The sequence below is a fragment of the Cavia porcellus genome, unplaced genomic scaffold, assembly GCF_034190915.1.
Source record: "Cavia porcellus strain 051 isolate PalLab524CR breed Dunkin Hartley unplaced genomic scaffold, mCavPor4.1 scaffold_22, whole genome shotgun sequence".
Lineage (NCBI taxonomy): Eukaryota > Metazoa > Chordata > Mammalia > Rodentia > Caviidae > Cavia > Cavia porcellus.
The window spans coordinates 10775634-10802342 of record NW_026947505.1 but is presented as its reverse complement, the minus strand read 5'-3'; the positions used below and the strand labels follow the sequence as shown (position 1 = coordinate 10802342).

The 26709-nt window shown below is 41.8% G+C and overlaps 1 protein-coding gene across 7 annotated transcripts in view; it reads left to right on the top strand.

Annotated features, from left to right (window-relative positions):
• The window catches only part of Plagl1 (PLAG1 like zinc finger 1), a 104333-nt gene that overhangs the window by 63337 nt on the left and 14287 nt on the right, over nt 1-26709 (top strand). For 2 of the 7 annotated variants that reach the window (XM_063233421.1, XM_063233419.1), the window contains exons 3-4: nt 13449-13520; nt 26474-26513. The exons of 2 other annotated variants lie outside the window; for them this stretch is intronic. The gene's annotated coding sequence lies outside the window, so the exon portion shown is untranslated. Of the gene's footprint in view, nt 1-13448; nt 13521-25785; nt 25818-26473; nt 26514-26709 lie in introns of all 7 variants that reach the window. 3 more of the 7 variants (XM_063233418.1, XM_063233417.1, XM_063233420.1) reach the window with 2 other exon arrangements.

The following is a 26709-nucleotide window of genomic DNA, read 5'->3' as shown; positions in this document are numbered from 1 at the left end:
AGGAGCTTCATACAACCTGGTGATTCTGAGTTGAGGTGGTAGAGTTAGCAGTTCAGGAAGGTTGAGGCAGTGAAAATTTGAAGGCCAGAGTTACAGAGAAGAGAGAGTTGCACCAACAGCGGGTTCTAGTAGGACTTCCTTAGAGTTTTCAGCTGAGTGATGATTAATGCATACATATAAGGTAACCACCCAAGGCTGAGAAAACATCCACTGGGAAGAAAAAGTAACTCACACGCAGGGCTGAGAAGAATGTGTCTCCCATTCAAAGAGTAGAAAAACTTGGTAATGTAAGAGACATTAGATGGAGTACTCAGAACAACGAAGCCTCTATATTGGGAACTTAGCCCCAGAATACAGGCAGCTCTGGTCCTGCCTAAAAGTAAGCCATTAAAGAGGAATCAAAACTTTTTATTTTTGCATGTGTGAAGGCCAGATGGAAAATGGTTTTGCAGGCCATGTGGTCACTATTATAATTACTCAGTTCTGCCACGGTAGTGTGAAATCAGCCATGGACAGTATGTAAATGAATGTGGATGGCTATGTTGTGCTACAGTTTTATTTATAGAGATGGGCAGTGGACCAGATTTAGTCAGTTGCAGGCTTTTGGTTAAAAGAATAAACTTGTTTCTAATAGCATCTAAGAACCAAGCTCAAGGATATTTAAGAAATATGAAATTTTCAAAATATACAATGCCATTGATCAAAATTGGCTAGGCTTATAAAGAAGCAAATTCAGTAATGAAAAGTCAATCAACAGAGAAATGGCAGATTTAATAAGTGAAGATACTAACATAAATTTAAACAGGTTTTTTGAATTATTTAATAAAAATTCAATGAGTAAATTTAGTAAGGATACTGAAATTGTTGATATAACTATTTTCCATATCTTCAATATGTTAAAGGAATGCATAAACTTTTTAAAGAAGGATAGAGAAATACCTAATTAGAACTTCTATGCTTCTAGAGATGATATAAACATATAAGATAAGACACTTTGGGTAGGAATTATCACAGGCTAGACATCACAGATCAAAGATTTTATGAATTTGAAGGCATAAAAATAGAAGTTATTCAAAATGAAACGGGAAAAAGTGAAAAAAATGAAAACGGTATCAGTGAACTGTGAGACAACCTCAGATGGGTGAATACATGTATGTTTGGCATCTCCAGTGGAAGGGGCGGGACAGAAAGAGTATTTAAGAAAATGATGGTTGAAAACCTGCCAAAATCTGATGAAAATGATAAGCCCACAAATCTAAGAACCTCAGTGAATGTCAAATACAGAAGAAAACTACACCAAAGTCCACTGTAATCCAGCAGTTTAAAACCTATATTAAAAAAGGGCTTTAAATAGAGTAAAAAGACAGTACACAAGAGGAAGAAGGACAAGAATGACAGCAGACTTCTCCTCAAAGACAATGTAATCCAGAAGACAGTGCAGCGACATCTTTAAAGTACTACAACTAAAACTGTCAGCTTAGAAATTGATAGCTGTGTAAAAATACCACATCCTTTTTATTAATTCCGTGGTTGATTGACATTTGGTTTCCAAGAGTTGGCTATTACAAATTGTGCTGCTGTGGACATGGGTGTGCATATATTGCTGTGGTATGATGTTTCCAGTTCTTCTGGGAAAACACCCAGAAGGGGAATAGCTGTTGGATGGAACATGGCTTTTTATTGGATGGAATGGCTTTTATAGGTAAATGGATGCAATTTGAGATGATACTCATAAACAAAATAAATCAACCTACATGTGTAAACATCATGTTGTCTCCCTAGTGTAAAAGACTGACACGGCAGGATCCAAAATGCACAGTAGATACTGTGAAAGTGAAAGGAGAAGAAACTACTCAATAGGAAAGAATTAGAATGAGGGAAAAGAAAACAGAAAGGGAAAAGACTACATATATTAGATACACACAAGATGGATAGTTATACTACTAATCTCTGTTAGTTTATCAAAAAGAATGGTTTGTGCTTTCATTGTTTGATCATTGTTTCATGCCCATATCTTGTAATCTGAGCAACTACTTTGAAGATAACAATACATAATATATTAACCATTGTTAATTTCCTGTTATATTGTTTTGAAATTCTGTATTATTGTTGCTCATTTTAAAATAAAAAAATTATAACTGTGAAAATACATTCAAAAAACAAGGTGAAATGAAGTCCTTCAAGAATAGAAAATCTAGGGGCTGGGGATTTAGCTCAGTGGCATAAGCAAGGCATGAGGTCGTGAGTTTGATCCTCAGTATCAAAAAAAAAAAAAGAGTAGAAAATCTAAAAGAATAGATAAACTCATTGTGCAACAAAATGTTAAAGGAGCTCCTGAAGGGAGAGGAAAAATAATACCAAACAGAAGTAAAGCATAAATCACCAGAGATGGTAACCACTGGGCTAAACATATACAATTTATTAACATGTTTTCAAAATTTAATTTTTTAACAGAAATAATATAGTATGAGATACATGATCTGTAAAAGGTACAACAATAATTACAGAAAAGTCAAAAAAGGAAAAATAGAAACACCGAATCATAAAGTTTTTATGCCATATGTGAAGTGGTATATTCTTGAAGACACACTGTGATAATTGAAGATAAAACTCTAAACTCTGAAGCACCCACTAAAATATCAAAGCAGTGTTATGATATGGGGATACAAGTAAATCAAAAAATACATTCAGTTCTAAAGGAAGCAATAAAAGAAAAAAGAATAGTTGGGACAATTAAAAAACAAATAAGATGCTACATTTAAGCCTAGCTCAGAAATCATATTAAATAAAGTAGTCTAAATACACTAATTAAAAGTCAAAGAATGTCAGGTTAGACTTTCAAGAAAATGACTTGTGCTACCTGTGAGAATGTATTTCATACATTTAGATGCAAAAAAGGTTATAATCTGAAAGAAAGAAAATAATGTACCATGTTAGAATCCATTGTGGAAATCCTACAGTGGCTATATTCATGTCAAAGTAGAAATTGTATAGCAAAGTATATTTCTGGAGATAAAGAGGATTATTTCATAGTGATAAAGTGGTAAATTCATCAAGTAGATATGATTTTAATTGTTTATACCTTTAAAAAAACCTTTAATATAGATAAGGAAAACTAGGCAAGTCTATAATTATGGTCAGATTTCAACACCTTTCAATAAACGACAGATCAAGTAGATAGTGAAGATAGGTGTGGTGGTACACACCTGTGATCCCGAATTTTGGGAAGGCTGAGGCAGAGGATTGCAAGTTCAAGCTGAGTTGGAGCAATTTAGTAGCTTAACAAGACCTTGTCTGTAAGAAAAAGTACATAATCAGTAGAGATACAAAGGACTTGAATAGTAAGACACTCAACCAGTTTGACATAATTGACATTTGTAGAACACTGTACCTAACAAGTATACTCAGAGCATTTATCAAGTAGATTACAGTGAATTCAAAAGAATAAAGTGTTCTCTGACCATAATAGAATTAAATTAGAACAGAGCGGAATCTAAAAAAAGGTATCTTTTAGTTGAACATTATACTTCCAAATAACCCGAGGACATTTTTTGAATCATGCGTCTAAACAAATTTATAAGAATATAGATCATTGAAAATATATTCTCAAACTACATGCAGAATTAAGCTAGATGTTAATAAAGGAAAAAGCTAAAAATTCTCAAATGTTTGGAAATTAGCATGCTATTAAATAACAGGGTCACAGAAGAAGTCCAGAGGAAATTTTGGAAATATTTTAAATTAATTGAAAAAGAAAAACCAATTCATCAAAATAAACATTTAATACATATAGTAGATAAGAAGAACTAAAACCAATCTGTTTCTACCTTGGGAAATTAGCAAAAGGAGAACAAATTCCACCTATTCCACCTAAAACAATCAGAAGAAAGTAAATAGTATTAAACTTTTTTTTTTTTTGTCCTGGGGGTCGAACTCATGACCTCACTCTTGCCAATCAGGCACTTAAGCCACTGAGCTAAATCCCCAGCAAAAGTAAATAGTGGAAATTAAAGCAGAAGTCAAAAAATTTAAACAGGAAAGCAATGGGAAAAATCAGTAAAATGAAAAGACAGTTCCTTGAAAAGATCAATACTGTAAAATTATAAACCTCTAGTTAGACAACCAAAGAAAAAATGTACATTATCAATATTGGGAATGAAAGAGTAGTTAACACCACTGATTACAGGATTGATAAAGGACTACAGTCATTGCCAACAGATTGGATACATTAGACAAAATGGACTAGTACCTTGAAATCCACATATATACCACCAAAATTCACTCAAAGAGAAATAGAGAGCATAAATAGTCCTATATCTACTTAGATCAAATTACAGTAATAGTAAAATATCTTCGAGAAAACAGCAAGCCATGGAACAAAAAACAAAACACCAAATAACCCATGGGACAAAAAAGAAAAGAACTGGCACCAAGATGAGCTGTCAAGCCATGTAAATAGCTAGAAGAAATCTAAATGCATATTAACATGTTCAAGACAGGGCCATAAATTCATATGTCTCTCTGCTGAGCAGCTTGTGCCACCCAATGGGACTGTCATGTATGTGTCACTGATGGTTCAAGCCAGCAGGAATCTGTTAATAAAGGAAAAAAGGCAGTCAAAAAAAAGCTGCATAATATAGTGTTATGGCTGTAGGACTAACATTCTGAAAAGGCAAAATGGTAGAGAGCATGAAATACTCTGGTTTATGGAAGATACATGAACCACAGGATTTTTAGGGCAGCAAAACTTCATATGATACAGTGATGGTTACCTATCATAATTTGTTCAATCTCATAGAATGTGCATCAGGAAGAGTCATAATGTATGTGGACTCTCGGTGGTGGTGATGTGTTAGTGTGAATTCATCATTCATAACAAATGTTCTAAGCTGGTGGTGGACATTGGTAATGCAGGAGACTAGAGATATGTGAGGATGAAATAAATGGAAAATCTCTATGCTTAGACCAACTTTGCTATGAACCTAAAACTGCTCTGAAAATTACTGCAGTTCCCAAGGGAAATTAGAAAGCATTTGGAACCAAATAAAAATTAACTAGAAAACAGTGACCTTAATGACTCATTGTACGGGATTGTCACAGGTGTTAAAGGTCTGAATGGCTTTCTTTCTAGAAAGATTTGTCTTCTGTTGCTAGAGAAGTCAGGGTCAGGAGTGGGGCCAAAAGGTGACTCAGCTCTTGTTATGAGAGAAAGTCATTAGCCTTCCCAGCTATAGGCTAAGTTTCTTTGGTGAGACTCATTCTTCTTTATATATGAATGTGTAATTTTTTTAGTACTAGGGATTGGACCCAGGGCTTTTGCACTGAGCTGTCTTCCCTCCACTCCCCAGACAGAGTCTTACTAATTATTAAGTTGCCCAGTCATGCTCAAAGTCTGGATCTCCTGCTCAGCCTCCCACAGTGCTGGGATTACAGAGCTGCACCACGAGGACTGGTTGTTTTCAACATACTGTAGAGTTCTTTCCAACTATAACTTTTTGAGCTAAATAACAGTAAAGAAAAAATCTTCATCAATATTGTCTATAAATTAATATGCACACTTAAAATGATATGTCATATATCATATACTACTGTGGACTAGATAACATACTACAAGTATGAATAATAACTTTTAAAAAAAAATCACAACTGCAGATGAAGAAGGCACATGGTGATGGTTAGTCACACAGCAGTGCCCTCAGCTCCCGGTCTCTTTATATCAGTGCCTTAGCTGGGTTTTTAAAAGGGAAGGTAGGACCCACGTAAGTTTGTAAATGAACAGGTGATAAAGAAGTCACTGAACGACAAGTTTGGAATTCACAGAAACATTTTGAGCTGAGGGACATTTCGGAATATTCAGAGGTATATCTGTGCTGGGCAGAGGTTGGCGTGTAAATGTCACCTTCTCCTGAAGGCTTTTCCTGGCTTTCCCAGGTGTGGTGTCCTGTCTGTCTCTGTCCCCTCACAGCCTTCTGTACACCCTGTACTCTCACATCTACCTGCTACCTCCCTCCATGGAGCGGTGCAGAAAAAGAGTGAAACATGAAGCTTGCTGTTTACCGCTGCAGTCTTTGCTTGTGCTGGAAAGCTGATCTGTTGCTGCTTGGTAATGTGAGAAGGAGATGGAATAGCACATGTATCCTTCGTTCTTTTTGAAAACTAAAGTATTATCTACATCCATGAACACCCCGCATGCATCTTTCCTTTCATGCCTAAGTCTGTGACTTCTTCCTGTTATCGATACATTTCTTCTTGAAATGGCCAGATTTCAAGAGCTGAAGCTGAACTTCACAAAAACCACACACTTTGTTTTATACAAACGTGTTTGCCTGGATTAGCTCTTTTAAAAGATACTTTAATTAGTGTTTCTACCTTGTAAAGTAGCTTTTTAAATCTTATATAACAGTTTGATCTTGGTTCATTATTTGATCTCCGTAAAACCCCAGCTTTAAGTGTTAAATTTAAGTGCGGGAGGGGAGGGTTAAATGTAACCTAGAGGCTGAAAGTTAAGTTTTATAATTTTCTATCTTTATTGAAAAGGAATTTTTTTAACTGAAAAGGAAAAACAGATTTTATGTTGATTTAATTTTTCAGTGTGGATGGTATTCACTACCATTACTGCTCATTTATTGTTTGCTAACAGGGATGTGACTGCTTTAAACAAGTTGTCCAATTTCATCTGCTACAAACCCTGTGAAAGTATGGTTATCCTCTCTTACAGATGGGGAAACTGAGCTACTGAAGTGTAGTGGCAGATGCCTATAATCCCAGCACTTGGGAGGTGAGGCAGAAAAATTGCAAGTTAGAGGTCAGCCTGGGCTACTTAGTGAGACTGTGTCTCAAAATAAAAATAAAAAGCGATGGGGGTATCGTTCAGAGGAGGAACACTCATCTAACATGCAAAAGACCATGGATTCAACTCTAGTACTAAAAAAATGAAGTTGATTATGATTATTACTTTAGTTATAGCAAGAGAGCTTAATTATAGTCACAGTACAGAGTAGTTAGGTGTAATATAAACAGCATGTAGCTTAGAGGTAGAGTACTTGAATTTGAAATTTTTAACTCCACTAGTTAACTTGGTGACTTTGGCAGATTCATTTACTCGTCTTGAGCCTATTTTCTCCTCCTCAAAAATAGACTAAAAACTACCTACCCTGGGGTCATGGAAAAGAGCAAATCGATCCTTTTCCTAAATGCTTTGTAAATGCTTCTGAACGATACAGAAATGGTTTGATGGGTGTATGTGGTCACTTGCTTTACCCTTTCTTTAAAGTAGTGTTTGGAGTATTTTTAAGAATAAAGTGACTTGGGGGCTGGAGATCTAGCTCAGCGGCATAAGCGCCTGCCTTGCAAGCAGGCAGTTGTGAGTTCGATCCCTGGTACCGATGAAAAGGAAAAAGACGAAAAAAAAAATTTTAAAAAAAGAATAAAGTGACTTACAGGAACCTGTAAGTTTCAGAGGCCCTCTATTGAATCAGGCGGCCTGCGACTCATAAGACTGGCCTTCTCCAAGGCACTACATGGTTTTGGAGGAGTGATCATTTCACAGTACCTTGTAAAGAAATTCCTGGCGTATATTTCACTCTGCATTTTGGAAGAATAGAAGACAGAGGCTAAATATGTCCTCAGAGCCCAAAGTGAGTCAGTGCTGGAGTCAGCCTTAGGGGTCTGACTTAGCGGCCGTATTGCCTTGGTCCCAGGCTATCTTTCCTGTCCACTTTAGAGTTCTGTATTTTCCATTTCTTTTCTGTCCACACTTGAAAACAAGTGGAAGTCTTTTTCTCCCTGAAGGCTGTTGGGCACTCGGCAAAACAGCACCTTGGTCAGGCAAAGAGGGATGGTGGTGGACAGAGAACAGTGGACTCCGGAGGTTCTCACGGTCCCCCAGGTCCTGGCCACAGCTTCTCAGTAGGCATGCGGGAAGGTCGTGTTCTGCATCAAGGAATGAGTTCTCCATACCTTTCGTTCCAATACTGTTTATTTTCTTTTCAGTTTAGGAATTTCAAAACTTAACCCATCTATTCCCGTGTTTGCTCAGAGTGAGTGGCAGAAATGGAATGAATGAAACGAATGCATCTTATTACGGGCTGTCATGAAGGCTGCGTCAGAGAAGCAGTTCTGGATCCGATGTCGAGTTCAGAAGCCTTTTAATTACATTTGTTCTTTGTAGGTAACCAATGGGGATGAGTCCATGTCTTTCAGATTCCCGCTTGCCAACCCTCTCTGCTTACCTACACACACAGCACAACTCATCCACACACAGCCTGTCATTCAGGGGCTTGAGTGAACCCCTGGCTCAGTAAAAAAAGCTTGTATCTCCTTAATCTCAGTTTACATTTTGTTTTGCAAACCGCGTTCACGCACCCTGTCTTGGAGTGCTGTGGCCTTCTCTAGCCATTGCCGCTTGGCTCTTCACCTGGCAGGTGCTGGCTGGGAGCAGCAGAGGAGCTTCAGCACTCAGGAGTGAATGCAAAGGGCTGCCTGCACGTGCAGCCGGGCCCTGGGGCCTCGGCGAGTGTTAGACAGGGAACAGAGTTTCCTAACAGTTCGGCTTCGATGACATGAAAGAAACTGCAGTTTGTTAAGTGAGCCCATCACTCGTGGGGGCGCAGGACACAGGCAGAAAGGGAGAGTGAGAGGGAGAGGGTTATTTATGGACTGTCAGGGGGCCATCGAGGCCCAGCAGGCCCAGAAGCAGCGGACTTCCCTCCACGCTAGTTTTCTCCCTCTGACCTTGGATGAACTAGCGAGCAGTATATTATGCCGGCCGATTGTGCCGGTTTGTCATGGGTAGCATTCTGGACTGTCACCGGAATGTAGGAAATGGATGAGTTTGAATTGAACCATGAGGTGGTCGTCCGGGCCTCTCTAGTCTCAAGGAGACCTGTCGCTGTTCGTCTGGGCTGGGCCTAATGAAAGCTCTGGCGGGGAGAGAGGTGGGCCTTTGATCTCTTTGTTGCAGCTGCTCCCTGGGAACTCGCTGAAATCAATGCCCTGTTTTCCTGAAGGACTGAATGGCTCTGCCTAACTAGCTTTGTGAAGCCGTGGGGAATTCACTGCTTGTGTTTATTGACAGCTGAAAAGGAGCACATGGGGTGGAATGGACCTTCTTGTGAAAACCAGGCACAAGGAAAATTAGACCTCAATTTAACACAGAGGAATTTGGAAATTCACCCCAAAGGAGACGGGAGTTTCTCATGCTTACATTAGAATGACTCAAGTTTGGGGCTGGTGTGTAATGAACAATGGAGGTTTTGTCACAACTATGTTATAAGTAGGAATATGGTATGCATAATAAGTGATCTTAAGTAGAAGTTGATTCAACACCCTCCTTTTTAAAAACATAGATGTAGAGAAAGGCAAATGCCATACTATGATAAGGTGAAGCTTTTAGTTTTGCCTTCAGAAGAAAAAAGTGATATTTAAAGTAAGAATATATACACACATCTGTGTGTATGTAAATATGTACAAGATAGACAAGTAAACTACTAATCTTTGTTCATCGAAAAGAACAGTTGTGTTTTCATTGTCTGGTGGTTTGATAATTTCTTTCATGCCTACATCTTGCAATCTGAACAACTACTTTCAAGATAACAATGTGGTATATCACGGAGTGTTAATTTTCTATTTCTTTTTTAAAATTTTCATATCATTTTTATCCTATTTTTTAAAAAAAGTATTGTACATGAATTTTGTCAAGTGGCTTTTATTCACTGAGGTTTCAAATTTGGGATCTAAGTTTCACTCGTGCCGGTAGTTCCTGCCAGTCTGCTCTGTGTGTGTGTTTCATGGAGAATAGTATAATACATTTATTTTTAAAAATGTATACTCCTAGGATTTTGTAACTGAAAGTCAGTGTCAAATATAGGTGAAACTGGCTAATAGGGCCAAAATAGCACCTAAAATTACAATGGTTCATAAATCTTAAAACTACCACCTGTCTTTTTAGACCATAGTAAAGAAAAACTCTTGCACTTGCCACAAGGAAATGTCATCACCCCTTCTTGCCACTGTCCCCACCCCTGGAAGAATTTATGGCGTCTTCCTTTGGCCCCCAGCCCTTTGTGCACACCTCAATTATAGTACTTAACACACTGCCCCAGCCCTTTGTTTCGGTGTATTCTGTGAGCTGGAAGTAAAGCAGCTGTGTTGTATTCATTTTGATATCTCCAAGCTTAGCAAAGCACTCGGCTCAGTAAATGGGGCTGAATAAATGAGGCTTGATGGCTCTCTGGACATTTCTTTGAATGTAATTACTTATCCAGCCTTCCGCAGTGAATTCTAAACTTTAGGAAACACCTGATTGGTCTGTTGTTACCTGATTGGTGCTATAGCTGTAGAAATCTTTTCTTTATGGAGGATTAGTAAACAGGTTTTCCCTTGGGCAGGTTCATTGGGCAGCCCACCAGGCTGCAGGAGGAGGCGCTAGCCTAACCGTGTATGGCTGCAGGAGGAGGCGCTAGCCTAACCGTGTATGGCTGCAGGAGGAGGCGCTAGCCTAACCGTGTATGGCCTTGTCCCTTGCAGAGGCCAGCTCTCTGCTCCATTATTCTTCCTTAAAAATAAACCTCAAGGTGATGTTTTGCTACTGCCATTAAGATGAAAAAGCTTTTAATTAAGAATTTCGTATGCTTTCACTTATCCAAAATTAGTGGCTCAGATGGATGCAGCTCCCATTTCATATGACTTAATTGTATGATGTAATTTTAAATAATGCAAACAAAGCATCCTTTTACAATTTCCTCAACCAGGTTAACTACCCCTCTATCATAAATCCTTTATCAGAGGAAGCAAACGCCTTCAGTTCTCAGTGAAAAGTGAAAGGGAAACTGATTTTGAAGGCTTGAGAACTCTGATTTCACAGGACCCTAAGACAAACTCAATTTCTGAGCTAGTCTCAAATTACAATCTATTTTTTAAGCCTGAGCTTTATTTAAGGAGGAAATAGTTCCCAACATTCTTTGGAAAAATAACTTCTTAAAATCATAACGAAATAACAAAATAACTTCTTAAAGTCATAACGAAAACTTTTGAGAAATTGCAGAGTATAGAAAAGCAAGCATAAAAGCACAGAAACTGGCTAATATTTAACTCATTTTAATTTGTACCACTACCGTTATTTTGAAAGAAATCTACTTGGATTTCTGTTCTGACTAAAAGAAAAGAATGAAATTTGAAATAGAGGTGTACAGATTTGTGGGTCATGGTAAGACCCCTGTAGAGGAATGGGTATCTGTAGGGGCTGTACTAATATGGTAGATTTCACAAGTTATTTTATGCTGAGATTATAGATTTCTTCTAAAACAGGAAGCTTACCGTGACTTTGATCATTGGTAGACTCATCTCCCTGACTATTCACTTGTAGATAAGAAAGCTTTACTCATAACTCTAAAGTTTTATAGCTTGGCTGCTCAGTCCTTCCACAGGAGGGGGGAGGTGAAGAATAGAGGAAAAACTAGGAAACCAAGTTGGACTTTCCCGTGTGATAGTAAACTCTCAGCGGTAAAGCTTATCTTTATCTGCTTTATCTACATGCAGGCCAAGGAAGTGGCTGCCACCAGAAACCGTGTGCTTGCTATGTTTATAGAATCAGATAACTTCAACTGTGGCATCCTCCGTAAAAGAGTCATTTTTTTCAGCCCAAATACTGAAATAACAATTTCAAGTAATTCAGGAGTCAGCCCCTCAAAACAGTTTCAGGGATCAGTAGGTTTTTGAACTCTGTCCTATATTTTTGTTATGCTACCTAAGCAGACATTCTAGTAGAAAAGACACCAGATTCCGCCCTCTTAGCTTCCCATCTACCCACACTGAGTAAATAAGGTGGTTTTGTAAAAGGCTTATGTAATCCAGGGGTAGTAGCACATATCTGTAATTCCAGCACTTTGGGAAACTGAGGTAAGAGGATCATAGTTTGATTCCAACCTTAGCAAGACCTGTCTACAAATAAAAAATAAAAACAGCTGCGAATGTAGCTCAGTGCAAAGGCCCTGTGTTCATTTCTGAACACTCCCCCCACTCCATCCCGCAAAGAAAAAGTCTCATGTTGTAGTCACTAACAATGAGATACCCTCCTTACCCACTAGACTGAATTGCAGGAGATCCTGAAATATAAGATCATTTAAAATCATACGTAAGATGTATATGAAGCCAAGTGTTACTATAGTATAAAGATTTTCATAATAATTCATTACTGAATTATTTGTATTAATCTTCAGTATATTCACAAGGATGTTAAATGGCTAGTGTATGTATAACTGTGCAACATTGCTTATTATCTCCTTTAGTGAGACTTTTTTCAACAAGAACCCACACTCAAAGGAAAAAAACCCCAGCCTAGTTCAGAGCCCAAGTCAAGTCCTGTGCACTAGGACCCCCCTCAGGACAGTCTTGTCTTTAAAAAAAAAAAATGGAGTTTTGCAGAGGTAGGTGTTTGGTTTTGATAGTTCGCTGCTTAGGGGGACCTTTCCTTATTCCTGAGTAGCCCCGCCCTCTGCCAGGACCCCTTCATCGCAGCTCTGCTCACTATGTGGACATATGGTTGGTTGGTTGATTAGTTGGTTGGTTGACACTTTCAGTTTCTCCCCTGGCACTGAGCACTGAACCAGGGCCTCAAGCATGCTAGGCAAGGGCCGTGCACTCTCCTGCTGAACTATATCCCCAGTCCTGTTTAGTTTTGTTTTTGTTTTTGTTCTTAAGGTCTCACTAAGTTGTCCAGACTGACCTCAAGTTTGCAATCCTGCCTTACCCTCCGGAGTGGCTGGATTACTGGTTTGTGTTACCTTCCCTGGCTTAGCCGACACTCTAAAAAGGTTCTAATTATCTTCTCATTTCCACTTCAAGCTGTAGGATATTTATACTTCGGAAAATAATTGCAAATGTCTAAGTGCTTGCTGCTCACCAGACACAGGGTTACGCACTTTTCTCCTGTTAACTCATTTACTCTGCGAAGGGTCTTGTGCTGCATGTGCCGAGACTGAGGTAGAGAAGTTAAACAGACTGGATAAGGTTCCTGGGTAGATCCAGTTAGTGCAAGGATTTGAATCGTGCCTTCTGATACCATAGCCATGCTGTTAATGACATCGCTGTTGCTTCTTGCAAATGGAAAATCCTTTAAAACTAAGTGTAGTGGCAAACAGTCTAATCCTAGCTACTGGGGAGGCTGAGGCAAGAGGACTAGAAATTCAAGACCATGCTGGGCAACTTAGCAAGTCCATGACTCAAAATCAGTACCTACGCACATACGTACATACGTATGTATTCCTTCAGGAACTAAAGGAATGTTGCACTGTGACACAGTGCCATGATGGCACGGGTGTGATGGGGAGAGATTTTTGATGCTGACACTTCCTAGTTCATATTCTGCAGAGGTAAATGTCGCCGTGCGGGGTACCAGTGTGGTTTCTTTGTCCTTTTTTATACCTCTGTCTTATGTTCTTTTCCCCTAGGTTTGCTCTCACATCTGATGTGGCCTCTGTTTTGGGTCACATGTGAAACTCACCTGTACCTCAAATAGGAAGGTAAGCATGTCTGGCTAAGCCCTCAGATGCCTGCACACTCACCTCCCCTGTGGCCATCGATAACTGTTCACGTTTCCTCCCTGCAGTGGAGCCCACATCAGGAGAAGGGTTACAGCATTTCCGCAGACCTCGGCGCTAGAAAGTTTGCATTTGAGGAACTTTAGGCCTTGAGGGAAAAGTAGGATTGAGGGATAAAGGAACTTACAAAACCCTATTTTAAAAAAATAAATAAAATTTACTAAGAACATCACTACTACCCATACTGAATTAGAATCAATGGGTGCTGTACCATTGATTTTTGTGTATCATGATTTGCTTACTAGAACATTTCTGATCTCCTTTCCTTCTCTTTTAAAAAGATGGGATTTTTTATCTTTTTTTTTTAAAGACTAGTCAGGTGCAGAAGTGAGAAGGGGGGAAAGAGTAGAACAAGGAGTTCAATCTGCACTGACTGTGAACAATCAGTTGAGATAACTCACTACCTTCAGACAGCCTAAAAAGATGTTTTAAAGTTGTTTTATCTTTAAAAAACAACAAAGAAGGTACTAGGACGTGGTATTGTCCTCCATTCAGATCTCGTATCTGCTATGTGATGTGTAACAGTCTCTAAATCGTCCTTCCTGAGTCACACTCGGGGCCGTTGTCCATTTGTGCGTGCTCCTTCCAGGTTTCCTAACGTTGTGAGTGAGGTAGGTCCAGAATTTATTTGAAGGAATCTATGATTGGCAGGGTCCCTGTTACATATCAACATTTTATTTCTCATTTTCCACCATTCTCACAAAGATAATGGTTTGTTTTAACCACACACTTCAAGATAATGGTCCTTAATTTCTGCCTTAAATTTCCTGTCCGACAATTGTGCGGTTTTCTCCTAGCACGTGTGGGTCTCTGTCCACGCCGTTTCACCCTGAAGCAGCCCTTCCCTTGTTTTGCAGCTTTTGCACTGTTGCTTGACCGTAACTCTTGGCTTCTTCCCAGGTACTTTTATGCAAAATTCCCTTACTGTAGTCCCATTTTTTTTTATTCTGGTGGCTTTTGTAAGTGTTCTTATCCATCTTACATCTCTGTCTCTATCTTTCTGTCTCTCTGCCTGTCTCTGTCTGTCTGTCTGTCTCTCTCTCTCTCTCATACACCCACACCCACACACACACACACCATTTTCCAAAGATAAATCACTGCCTGACTTTTGTGATCGTAAGGCTAATTTCCAGCTGTCCACGTGGGGGTATCAGGTGTGCCCACGTACATTCTGCTCTCCAGATCATTTTTTAAACATTTAATATTAATAGCGGGTTTTCATTTATTTGCACATGTTTGCAGTACATGAAGTTTACATTCATCATGGAGATTAGTATATGGGTGTAATCTCCAGATAATTCTAACCGTAATTGGTCTACTTCCCCAACAACACATTCAGAAGAAAAGATTTTGAAAAACTTAAAAATGCACAAATGGCTTCATCTTTTGGATAATTGTAAGACCAGTTCATGCCAGGTCCATTCACAATTGTTTTCTGTCATCAAGCTCAGTCTTGCATCATTAGCACAGTAAATTGTATTGCACTACTTAAGAATTTAGTAATTTTTCCAATACACACTGTACACTGTTAAAGCAAATAGATAATAATAGAAATTTCTGTTATATGAATATGTTAGAAAGTAAGATGATGATTCACATTAAAGAGAATGGAAGTGGATCACTCATGTAAATGCTTTCTGTTGCATGTTTGGGGTTCCAAAATAAATTATTAACAATATTAAAGTTTCCTTGTTATGAGCTCATCCATTGTGTAAGTAAAAATCACTCCTGTTACTTCTTAAAGGCCACACCTAACTATGTTCATCTTTTTTGGACTATACCTATCGTTATGCTGCTATATGTGTCCATATAATTTATCTTCTTATAACAGTTCCGAAAGATAGACATCCCCATCTTGTGGCAGAGGAGACTCAGCTTAGAGAAGAAATTATGCAACTTTGTGGAGGTCAAGTAGCAGAATTAGCATTAAACTCTAAAGTTAGAACTCTGAAGCTAGTTTTCTTCCCAGTCTGTCTTGGGCTATATCTGGAAGAACACTGTTCTTGGGTGAGTTCTTTAACCACAGCATCTTACTATAATACAGTATTAAGTAGAGTACGCATCCCTCATAATGAGTGAAGCAAGAGTAGAACACATCATTGTACACTTTCAGGTAGGAAAACTTATTATCTAGAGAGTAGTATTAAAACTCACATTCCCTTCTTCATGAACAAAAAATAAAAAGTGAAAATGAAGGTAATTAGAATAGAGGAAAGTATAAATATAACTATTAAAATTAACAAATAAAATATATTTCTTGATGTCTAAAATGCTGGAAACTATATATGTTTATGCTATAACAAAGTGTGTTCTATTTGGGGAATATCTTAATTGGTCCATTTTGTAGAATTTATCAAGGTAATATTTTTTCCTTTTGTTTCAGTAGCAGGAATTAAAAGTGACTCATGAAACACACACAATCACCATGTAAATTAAGATACAGTCTTTTTATTTTGTTTTCCAGAGATAGTTCTCATTTGTCTCAGTTATTCAAATCAAAGTACATAAATGTTGCTAGTTCTGATTCAGGGAAGAAATAGAACTCTCAGTGGTTTTGTGGAGAAACTTGGGCATTCAGTGGTAGCATTTATTCTTCCGAACAGTTTTGTTGCTTGGTTTGATTTGTACTATGGGAATTACTATGTGCCTATTTTATTTATTTTCTTTTTTAAATTAAGTTTATTGGTACATTTTAAACATACATAACGATCATTTTCATCATAGGGACTTTGTACTTATACACGACTTATCTGTTTGCCCATTTCAGTGTGCATAATTGATAAATCAGGAGAATCATCTCTATATCTGCTACCTGAAGTCTCTTTCTATAACTCAAAATGAACACTGTGAACACTGTGCCCAGTATTAAAAATTCAGTGGCTTGAATTAGACAGGTCTCTTGGTTGCAATTGACAGAAGTGAATGGACCGTTGAAAAATTCTAAACAGGTGACTGACAGGAACATATTTGCATGTTAGAGGAACCACACTGACAGCAGTTTTCTGACGAAATGAAGGGAGCCAGTTCAAACCCAGAGAGCCTGGGGAAGAATATGGATCTGTGTCCAGCGTGCAGAAGTGGCGCTTTCCCTGGACCTGGCTCCGGGCTTCTCACTAGGGTGCTGGGTATCTGGAAGAAGTTAGATAAGAATTCAGGCTGTACCGGTGGAGTGGGCAGTCCTCCTTCTCCACATCCCTCCCCACTCAGGTGCAGGCACCACAGATGGGAACGCAGCTTCCTGTGGATCACAGCCCTCGTAGCTGCACACCCCAGCCACCCTTCACATTTAGAAGTGTGCCCTTTGGCAAGAAAATAAGCTGCTCTGCTGCCTGATGCTTGCCTGTCTGAAATTCTGCTGGCCACAGCTCTTTGCATTCAAAAGTTCTAATTTCTGTGTTATAGCAGATCTATCAGGCTTCACCAGGGCCTTTAAAAATCCTTTTCTGGAGGGGGCAGGCATTCAGCTATGAGCTGAAGTGGAGTTTCCTTGGAGAATGGGAATCAACCCATTCACAGGATTTATACCCTTTTTCCCTTCCACAAAGTGCCTCAGTTTCATGGAGACCATCATTTCCATCATATGGAAATCAAGTCCGGACCCCTTCCCTGCACTCTGACTTGGGAGGGACACCCAGGGTTAGGGAGCAGGGGTGTCCTGGACCTAAAATTGCCAGCATTAAGGCTCCTCTTTCTGCTTCAAAATGGATTTCCCTATTTTCCTTTTTTGTTTGTTTTTAGCAGTCCAGAGCTTAAGATTAAGGCCTCCCCTTTCTAGGTATTCGTGTATGGATCAGAGGCGTTATCTGTGCGTGTTCTGCGTCTGCCCTGGTTTCCTTCCTTTGTGCACTGTCCAGCCCAGGATCTAAGGCACATGTCCCACCTTCAGGTCACTAGAACCTTCACTAGACCTCTCTATGGGCTGATGGTGGCCTTTTTATGAAAAACAGATCCAGTCCCAGCTGTTGTAGCGAAGCAGGGTTCTAAGTAGGATTCATAGCACCTTCCTGAGGGACCATGGATCCGATTCTCCCTGCACAAAGCTATTCCCCAGCACCATCTTCATTTGAACTCTGGCCTCCGGTGTGGAATGGAAGTGTGTCCTTCCCCTCCCGCCACCATATACCTCTCCGCTGCTCTCAGAAGTCCAGCAGAATTTCTTCACTGGATTTAGATGTTAACAGACGTCTTCAGCCCATTTCTGGCTTTGGCTGGGTTAAAATACAAGAGATAATGAACCTTTCATTGTTTTGAATGAGCTAGAAAGGGAAGGGGGGTGGGACAAAGTCAGATGCCCACCATGCCGAATTGCAAGCCAAAATAAAGGCAGTCCGTACCTAAGAAGAAGTAACTAGGGGACCTAGGAGGAGGGAGCAGACTTAAGACAGTAAACCCATAACAACCTTATACCTTAATCAGAGAGAAAAACCTCGTTATAACTCCAGAGTTTCTGACTTGGTGGTAGCTGGGAAGTTATAGCGAAGGGATGGAGTCTCAAATCACATATTCCAGGTTCACATCCAGCTCAATAGCTTGCTGGTTGTGGAATTGGGCAAATCAGCACAACTTCTAAGGCTTTGTTTTCCCATAGTAAAATAGGGCTGCCATTGCCTACTCAGAGCCTTACTGAGGATGTTAAGTATCAAACAGTAGCCATCACCTCTGAGCAACCAAGACCTGATAGCCATCACTGCACAGCGATACCCTCAGCCAATTTACATAGCTCCAGGAGGTGCCAGCTTGAGACCTGGAGTGTGAAACCTCCACTTAAAAGACATGATTAGGTGGGGCACCACGACATAATACAGGCTGAGAAGTGCAGGGAAGAGGTAGGTGCACTGGTCTAGGAATTTGAGAGGGAGGCCAGGGTTGAGCCAGGGATGGTGACGCATACCTGCAGCCCCAGCTACTTGGGAAACTGAGGCAGAAGGCTCCTGATGAGTTGGAGCCCAGCGTGGGCAACTTAGTGAGACCCTATCTGAAAATTTACAAAATAAAAAGGGTGGGAAATGTCGCTTAGTGGTAGACTGCTTGCAATGCAAGGCGTTGGGTATTGCAAAATAGTTAAAAGTTTGGTATTGAAGATATTTGGGAGGCCTCTGACCTCAGGAAGCATTAGATACCCTGGTGTTTGAATGATGTCTCCCTGGGAGTATCTATAATAGAAGAAGGTAGAGGGTCCGGTGTTAGGCTCACAAATGTGTTTAAATTTCATGGGATCCTTGAACAACGTACCCCTCCTGGGACATCTTTAAAATGATGTCATTGTCTGGAGGTGAATCTGAGGGTCTCTTCTGGAAATACAGTCTTGTTGTTCACCATGATTGATGCATCTTGCTGTGGTAGCATTTAGTTGTCAGTAATCTGCGAAATCAGGTGGGCCTCTTCCCATCTGGAATTACGGACTTTAGAAAGAAAGTTAAACACATGAGAGGCTTTGCAAAAACAAACCTGGCAAATCTTCAGTCTAAAGGATTCCTTCACTGAAAACAAAGACTGATTTTCCAAGGTTAGGGTTGCCTACTTCTTCTCTATTCAAATCATTAGAAGTTAAAAAAAAAAAAAGTCAGTTTGGAGAGTTTGCTTAAGTAAAACCAGGAGTCACGAGAAGCAAATGAGCTAGAACTGGAAGAAATGTTTTTGTTCAGTTTGGGCTTCAGCAGCTGCTCTGCCAGTAGTTAACCCCGTTCATTATCTGAGAAAAAGAACATCCCTAAATTCTGTCCTCAGAAGCAGACACCTCGAAAACACATTGTCTCAGCAGAAAAGCACTCTAGAAATCATATGCTCTAGATTTACAAAACTTTCCTTTTTGTTGTCAATGAAAGGCTTCCTAAAAATATTCCCCATTCATTAAAGACAGTGAACGAATGTGGTTATCACGTGCTAATCTCCCTTCCAAGGGAAGCATGATATTGTGGGCCACTGGGGAACTCAGAAAGTTTGATCTTTAGGATTAACTTTACGGGGTGACTTTTTACAACATACATAAAAAGAAATTGCCATCCAGAAACCTCTGCTTTTAAAAGTTACATCCAGACCCGGAGAGCAGTCTGCAAGTTGCAACCTATCAAACCGAGATGTGCTGTTTCCTGCTTGTCTCTTCTCCACTGTATTGAATTGTCATATACTGCATGTGACTGTCCCTGGGCCAGGCCTGCATTAGGTTTCCCATTGCATTGTTAGCTGTGACCATGGGAGCCTGGTGCTGAGACGGCAGGTGGGAACGGCTGCGGGACATAGTCTCCTCCCTGTCCAAGCACTCCGCTTTCACGAACGCAGCTTACACTGAACAGCTTAAGAATAAGCTCCTGTGTGAGCCTTTGGACCAAGGGGCATTGTTGAATTCTGAAAGGAATTGTTGTGTGTGTGAGTGTGAGTGTGTGTGTGTGTGTGTGTGTGTGTGTGTGTGTGTGTTACAATTTGAATATTTTGACAATGAAGCTAAGCTGTTGCTGGCTGGGCTTGTGTATCTTGTGTTTGGGATACCCTTTCCTGGGAAGGAAAAGCTGCCCCCACCATCTGAATAAATAAGTTGATATTGTCCACTTGTAAGATGGACAAGCGCAAACCATCCTCCAGAAGAATTTGATTCTTTTGCCTTCCTGTTTTTTAAAGCCCTGGTGGGGAGAGTTTACTACAAGCTTTTGGGGACCATCCATTTAAACCACCCTGGTAAACACTGAGCATTTCAAGATGAGAGGCGGATCAGGCAGATGATTTGTGAAGTGTTTAGACATGCAAAATAAGGAGGAGACCGAACACAGACCGAGTGACTCAGACAAATAACCTGTTCACCTCCAGTTTCTTCCAGAGTTCTGTCGGGTTATTTTTAAACTTCAGTTGTCTGAAAAACTCCTAATTTCTCCATTTTTAACTTACAAGGAAGTTCTATACAGAATAAAAGGGCATGGCCCTTAAAAGAAGCAGGCAGCCAGTGATTAAGTCACCTAGGTGAGTTATACTTGACTTTATTTCATAATCAATTTATCCCTGTACTAGTGAAGAAAATCCTGTGCAGCTTTCCCACTAAGAGGCTCTGTTGGTTGGAATGGTTTTAGTGGGAAGAAGCCACGTTTTATCTCTGTCTCTAATTGGTGAACAGAGATACTGGTTTTGAAATGCTCATCAAGGTTCAGTGGTACAAAGCTAGCAGCAGACTTGGTTCCTGAGGACCTGAAAGAATCATAAATTCTCAGGGTGCCCAAGATATTTCAGTCTGTGCTGATCTAAGAATCTGTCCTTTAAAAAGATTTTCAACTACCCAACCAGATTTAGTCATTACGAAATTGAATATTCAATTTGGAGATGTCAGTGTTTTGACCTTGCTTATTTGATAAACCTTAATGTTTATCACAAGCTTTTGTTGAAAGTGTTGACCAATCATGGCTGACTTTCAGTTCATAATTTCAGGTCCATTACTGCATAGATTTGCATGCCTGTTTATGGTATTTTAATTCTGTTGGTTTAAAAGAAATGCCATTTCCTCTGAGGGCTGTTTTGAATGTTTTATGTAAGCAATTTCACGTGTTCTTTTTTTTTTTTTTTCCTCGCTGAAAAGGCAGGGAAAAACTTGACAGTCGTTTTAATTCAGTTGCAGTAAAAGAATGGATATAAGGAAGGATCACCCATCAAGGGCATGAAAAAGCAGTAGAAAATCTGTGACACTGTGGTGGGGTACACGTGTGTGTATGCAGGTTACAGCATAGTGGGGAGAGCGTTTCTCTGACTGCGTTGACTGGAGGTGTGCAAACCATGTCTTACAGGCTGGGATCTTCAGACTGCAGGGAGAGCTCCAAACCCACCTCACAGCTGACGGTTCCTATTACCCAGGAGGTTTGCAAGCCTTAAAGTCATTTCTAGTGGGCTGTGTGTATGAATAATTGCTTGGAGACACAGCAAACAGAGGCAAGGATACATCATCAAGAAGGTTCTAGTGGAGAATAAGTAGACTTTACTCTCTTTCCCTCCTCCGACTGCAGAATATTTTGTGGCAAGCTTTTGCTTTTCTTTTGTATCCTCTGCATTGCAGGGAATCTGGTGAAGCAGCACTTCCCTGCTGACCCCATCCACAGCCCCAGGGAAACTGCAGATCTGCGGAATTTTCCGCTGACAACCTTGTCAGTTCTGAAGCTTAACAACCACCCGTATGATCAGCCTTACTTGTGTGCCTTAACATGTGTCAAGGCTCCCTTCCCTGTGTAGAAGCTGAGGGGTCACCCGGGAAGGGGACTAGTCACATCGCAGCTGCACCACGGCACCTGCTACCCATTCTTAGGCTTTCTTTGGAAATTCAGTCAGAGCTCTTGCTGAAGGTCTCGGTTGCTGCAGACACTGCGGTTGGGCAGAAGTGGGAAGAGACTGCCAGTGATAGCCTCCATCAGTATCACTGGTGAGGAGGAGCAGGGCTGCACCCAGTGGGGCTAACACTTCTGGACCCTTACCATGAATCAGGCCCTTTTCTTAGTGTGATCCATCCTTTGGGTTTCACAATCAGTGCTTGTGGGTGAAGAACTTAAGTCCAGTGAGCCTTGATGGGGACAGTAATGTCTTTGTAGCTGTCTCACCAGAACACAGGACGGAAATCATTAGATAGAATAGCATGGGTGGGCTTTGTGAGCTCCACTGAAATACGTTTATCATTGTACTAGATACAGCATTATTTTGATTCTCATGGAAATGCATTGTTAGTGAATATCATTTTGATCTGTTGACCAAGGGATTCAAATTCATCCCAATGGTGCTGAACATACCTACCAGGAACTAAGAAACAGGATAGGGGCCCTGCTGGGCTTGGCAGTCAGGGAGGAGCAATCTCAGAGAGGTCCTGTTTGGGGTCTGCAGTTGTCAGAGCAGACGCACTGGAGGGAGTCGGGCAGGGGTGGCCCGTGCCAGGCCATGCTGTCTCAGGAGCTTCAGTGGTAAGGCCAGAGGAGACCAAGAGCAACCTGAGACTTGCTGCAGGCTCCTGAGAAGGAGCAGCAAGTCTGGCTCACAGGGTGTCAGCTTATTGTGAGCAAGGTGCTGGCCTCCAGGGCGCTGGGAGCAGCTCGCTGGGCAGGGCTGGACCACACATGTGCACTGCGGACAGTGCATTCCTCCTCCACTGAGCCCGGGCCTGGCCTGCAATTGTGATGGTCTGTTAAACAAACAAAGGGCCTAAAGTTGTGAATGGGAGGAAGCAGACAGAAGGTGAAAAGCAAAGGGGCTGGCTGTGAGTGTTCTGCCTTTCTCTGCTTTCTGCCCATTGCCTTAACATTCCTCACCCGCTCTTCCCAAGAAGCCAGTGCAGAGGCTTAGGAAAGTCACCTCATTTCTTCAGTGCTACTTGGCTTTGAGACAGAAACCCAACAAAATGTTTAGCAGTTTTAAAGGAGACCCAGGTAATCTTAAAGGACCACTGATAAACAGTTGTATGTCTCAGATCTATTTCTGAGTGAACAATTTGCCAGACACAGAAGCAGCAGTCTGACTTTTGTCACACAGTCATCTAGTACTTGGTTTAAGTTCAGGCTAGCCACCCTCTGACAGAGCTTGAAACACAAGTGCACTTTGTCACTGTAAAAGCACCCATCACGTCTGTGTCCCGGTTCATCGGACTGGGCCTGGGCTTGACTGGCAGGGGGCAAGGAGTCTTGAGAGCAGTACCTCACGTTTGCTGTTCTCTCCAGGTAACTCAGCCACATGGGGCAGACACGACTGTCCTCTGAGGTCCCCTCTGGATGCAGTCTGCTGAGGAAACCAGGGAGCCTCATGCGCTTCTGGTTCCCAGTGTAATGAGCCCGCAGGTCCCAGCCTGGCCCTGCACCGTCCCCACCTCCTCCATCCCCTCCACCTTCCCCCACCTCCCAGCCAGCCTGGCCCAAGCTCCAAAATGCCCTGCTCTGATTTTCCACCTTCTTTCGTCTGCCTGCAGTCGCCTTCCTCTTCTGTCCTGCTGATGGTACTTCAGGGCTCAGCCTAAGCAGTTGTAATGAAAATTTAGGCCGTGCAGAGACTCAGAAAGGAAAAAGAAAAATTATGTATCATCTTGTCCCATTACCCAATCAGATCCTTTTGACATACTGAAATATTTTTCTTTTTTCTTTCTTTCTTTCTTTTTTTTTTTTTTTTTAGACAGGGACTCACTTTGTATTTTAGGGTGGCACTGAACTCACTGTGTATCCCAGACTGACCTGGAACTCATGGTGGTCCTCCTGCCTCAGCTCCCGTGTGCTGGGATTACAGGTGTGCACCACCACGTCATACCCAACTCTGCTTGCCCTTTTTCTGTTTGATAATACTGTTCTCTTAGGGCCAAACAAACCACCCAAGCCTTGAGCATCCTTTCTGGCTAGGATAGAGTAAAAGTTTCCTTCCAGTTTAAACTCATGAGTCTGGCTTGCCCTTGTCGGGGTGGCGGGGAAGCTTTCCATGCTGCTTTTCTCCGTGTGAGCCTGCACCCTCAACACTTCCAGAAAAGGAACCAGGCTGTTCTGTCCCCTAAATGGGGTCCCTGTTAGGACAATAGGTCCTGCTGTTAATTGGAGTTTTGGTTCCTCCATGACCTACACTTAGCATCCAGGAAAAGAGATTACGCCATCAGCTATAGAAGCAGACCCTAAAAGGGTCTAAAGGCCAGGCAGTGAGGATTTATAGGGAGGGAGGAGGGGGATATATTTTCAGCTGTCACAAAGGACCAGTCCCCATCCCTGACTTTAACGATTAGGTGATCTGCTCCTAATACCAAAGCCTTTTGTCACTCCTCTCCCCGTCCAGGCTATCTAGAATCTCCATCAATAAATGGTCATCTTAAAACAAGGACAGGCCGTCTCCACTTGAGAGTCAATCCTGGATTTAACACTTGCCTTTCTGGACACAACCGTCCCCTAGGTGGCTGTGGCACTGCCTGGGAACCCCAGTGAATCAGCCCTGCTCACCCTCTGCAGGATGAGGAAAGGCAGCTGGTGGGTGTTTGGGAGCCAGCGCATGCACTGATGGAGACACCCCCCAGGGCCCCAGGCAGCAGAGGGTCTTCTCTCCTGCAGTTTGGCACCTGTGGCTATTTGGGGCTCGCATCTATGAGCAGGGCACGCCTTGGAGCTGCTCCCCACTCTGAGAGAGACAGCATCACGGGCATTAGCTGCTGCTTTTTGACCGCTAGTGGCCAGTTCCGGTAAGTTAGCTGCTGGCCTCAGAGCTAAACAACATAAAACAGAGAGACTGCAGCTGCAGACAGCCCACCTTCTGCTAGAGAACCAAAGACTTGTGAAAGCTGCCTGGGACCTGTCTGTCAGATCAGCGTGCAGGGGTCTGTAGCAGATCTCATCAAGCTTTGAACCAAACATCGGTTACCATTTGCTGGTGGTTCGCACCACAGAGTGGCCTGGAGCTCCCAGGCGGAAGCTGGCACTGCTGTGGCAGGGTAGAGGACTGTGTGCCCCCGCGAGCCCGCCGCACACCCTGCCTGCAGAGGACCAGGACCCGCGAGGAGGATTAGTCTAGCTGTGGCCTGCCAGAAAGAAAACAAAGTCTTCCTTCGCCCAGGGCGAACTCTCTTCACTAAACTACTCTGGGAAGGAGAAACACTGGTGATCAAAGTTGGTTGTGTGAGCTTCCTGTCAGGATCCGGGGCCACCCACAGAGAGCTCAGAGACATTTATAAGGCCACCTGGATAAGCAATGTTCAGAATTCAGGATAGTGTCCTCTTCCCCTGAAGCCAAAGGGTGCTATTCACCATTTGTCTGTCCGTTTGTCCATTTCTCCCTCCCTCCCTCCTTCCCCCCCTTCCTCCCAGTACTGGGAACTGAACCCAGGGCCTTCACACCGAGCTACATTCTTAAGCCTCCCCTTATTTTGAGACAGGGTCTCTCTAAATTGCCAAAGCTGGATCCAAACTTGGATTCCTGCTCAGTGTCCTAGAGCGCTGGGATTATAGGCATGCCCTACCGTGCCAGGCCTGTGCCCCATTTTTCAGAGGGGATTTCACCAGCTCCATTGCTGGGCATCTCCGTATTGGCCTGAGTGGAGTTAAGCACCAGGAAACCCAACATGTCTGAAACTGAATCCCTAACTCCCTTTTTGTAGGAGTTTTCCTCTAGGACTCTCCATCTCTGCTGCCACCATCACCTCTTTTGGGGATCCTAAGTTGTAGTCTAACTAGTCTGCTTCCACCATGTCACTTACCTCTGCCCCTTTCTTCTTGTATAGGTCACATTGTCTCTTCTGTGACAAGTAGAAGTGTAAGTGGTCTACACTAGGCTTGCATCACTTATCCTGCCAGAGCGGCATTGGAAAGGGGCATGTGATGACTTCTAATGAATTCCTGTAACTTGCTCTTGGGTCCTCCGTGCTGGAGGCACCCTTTCTCCTGGAGCTTGGCTTCTCTTGGTTCTCCGTGACCCTGTGACTCACAGTCATGGGCTTAGCTTTCTTCCCAGTGCTGTTGAGACAGGGTCGCGGTAGCATTCTCCAGCTATGGTTCCCTCTTCTCTCCCTGCCCTGCCACAGATGCACACGTCCCTGGCTAGAGGGGACCCTGCATGATTTGGTCTCCACTTGCCTCTCCAGCCTGCTTCACTGCTCTGCTCCATATTCAAGTCCTTGTTTCAGTCCTACTAAACAACTTGCTTTCAGATATTACATGTGTATTTGTTACCTTGGCCTGGAGTGCACCAGCTCCCCCTCCAACACGTGCTAAACCTGCAAGCTCAGCTTAAGCTTGGCTCCTCCTTGAAACTCATCTTGATCTCCCAACAATAGCTGATGTCTCCCTAGACAACCAAATTCCTATCCTATTGATAATTGTTTTCATCATGATTTATCACTTTTGCATGAGCAGATCCAACTGGATCATATCATACCTGCTGCTTAAAGCATGAATCTTTTTATTTTTCAGCACCAGGAATTGAACTCAGGACCTTGTGCTTGCCATGCAGGTACTGTGCTGCTGAGCTATATCCCGGCCCCTCAAAGCATAAATCTTTGAATACACACATCCTCCCTGTGACTCCAGTTTTATAGATTGCCTCTTTTCCCTTTGCTGGGTGTTACGTAGGTATCTTTGTTTTCTGGCTAACATATATGGCATTTTAAATTATATCTCTGTTTTCTGGTATTTAGAAATGCAGTGGA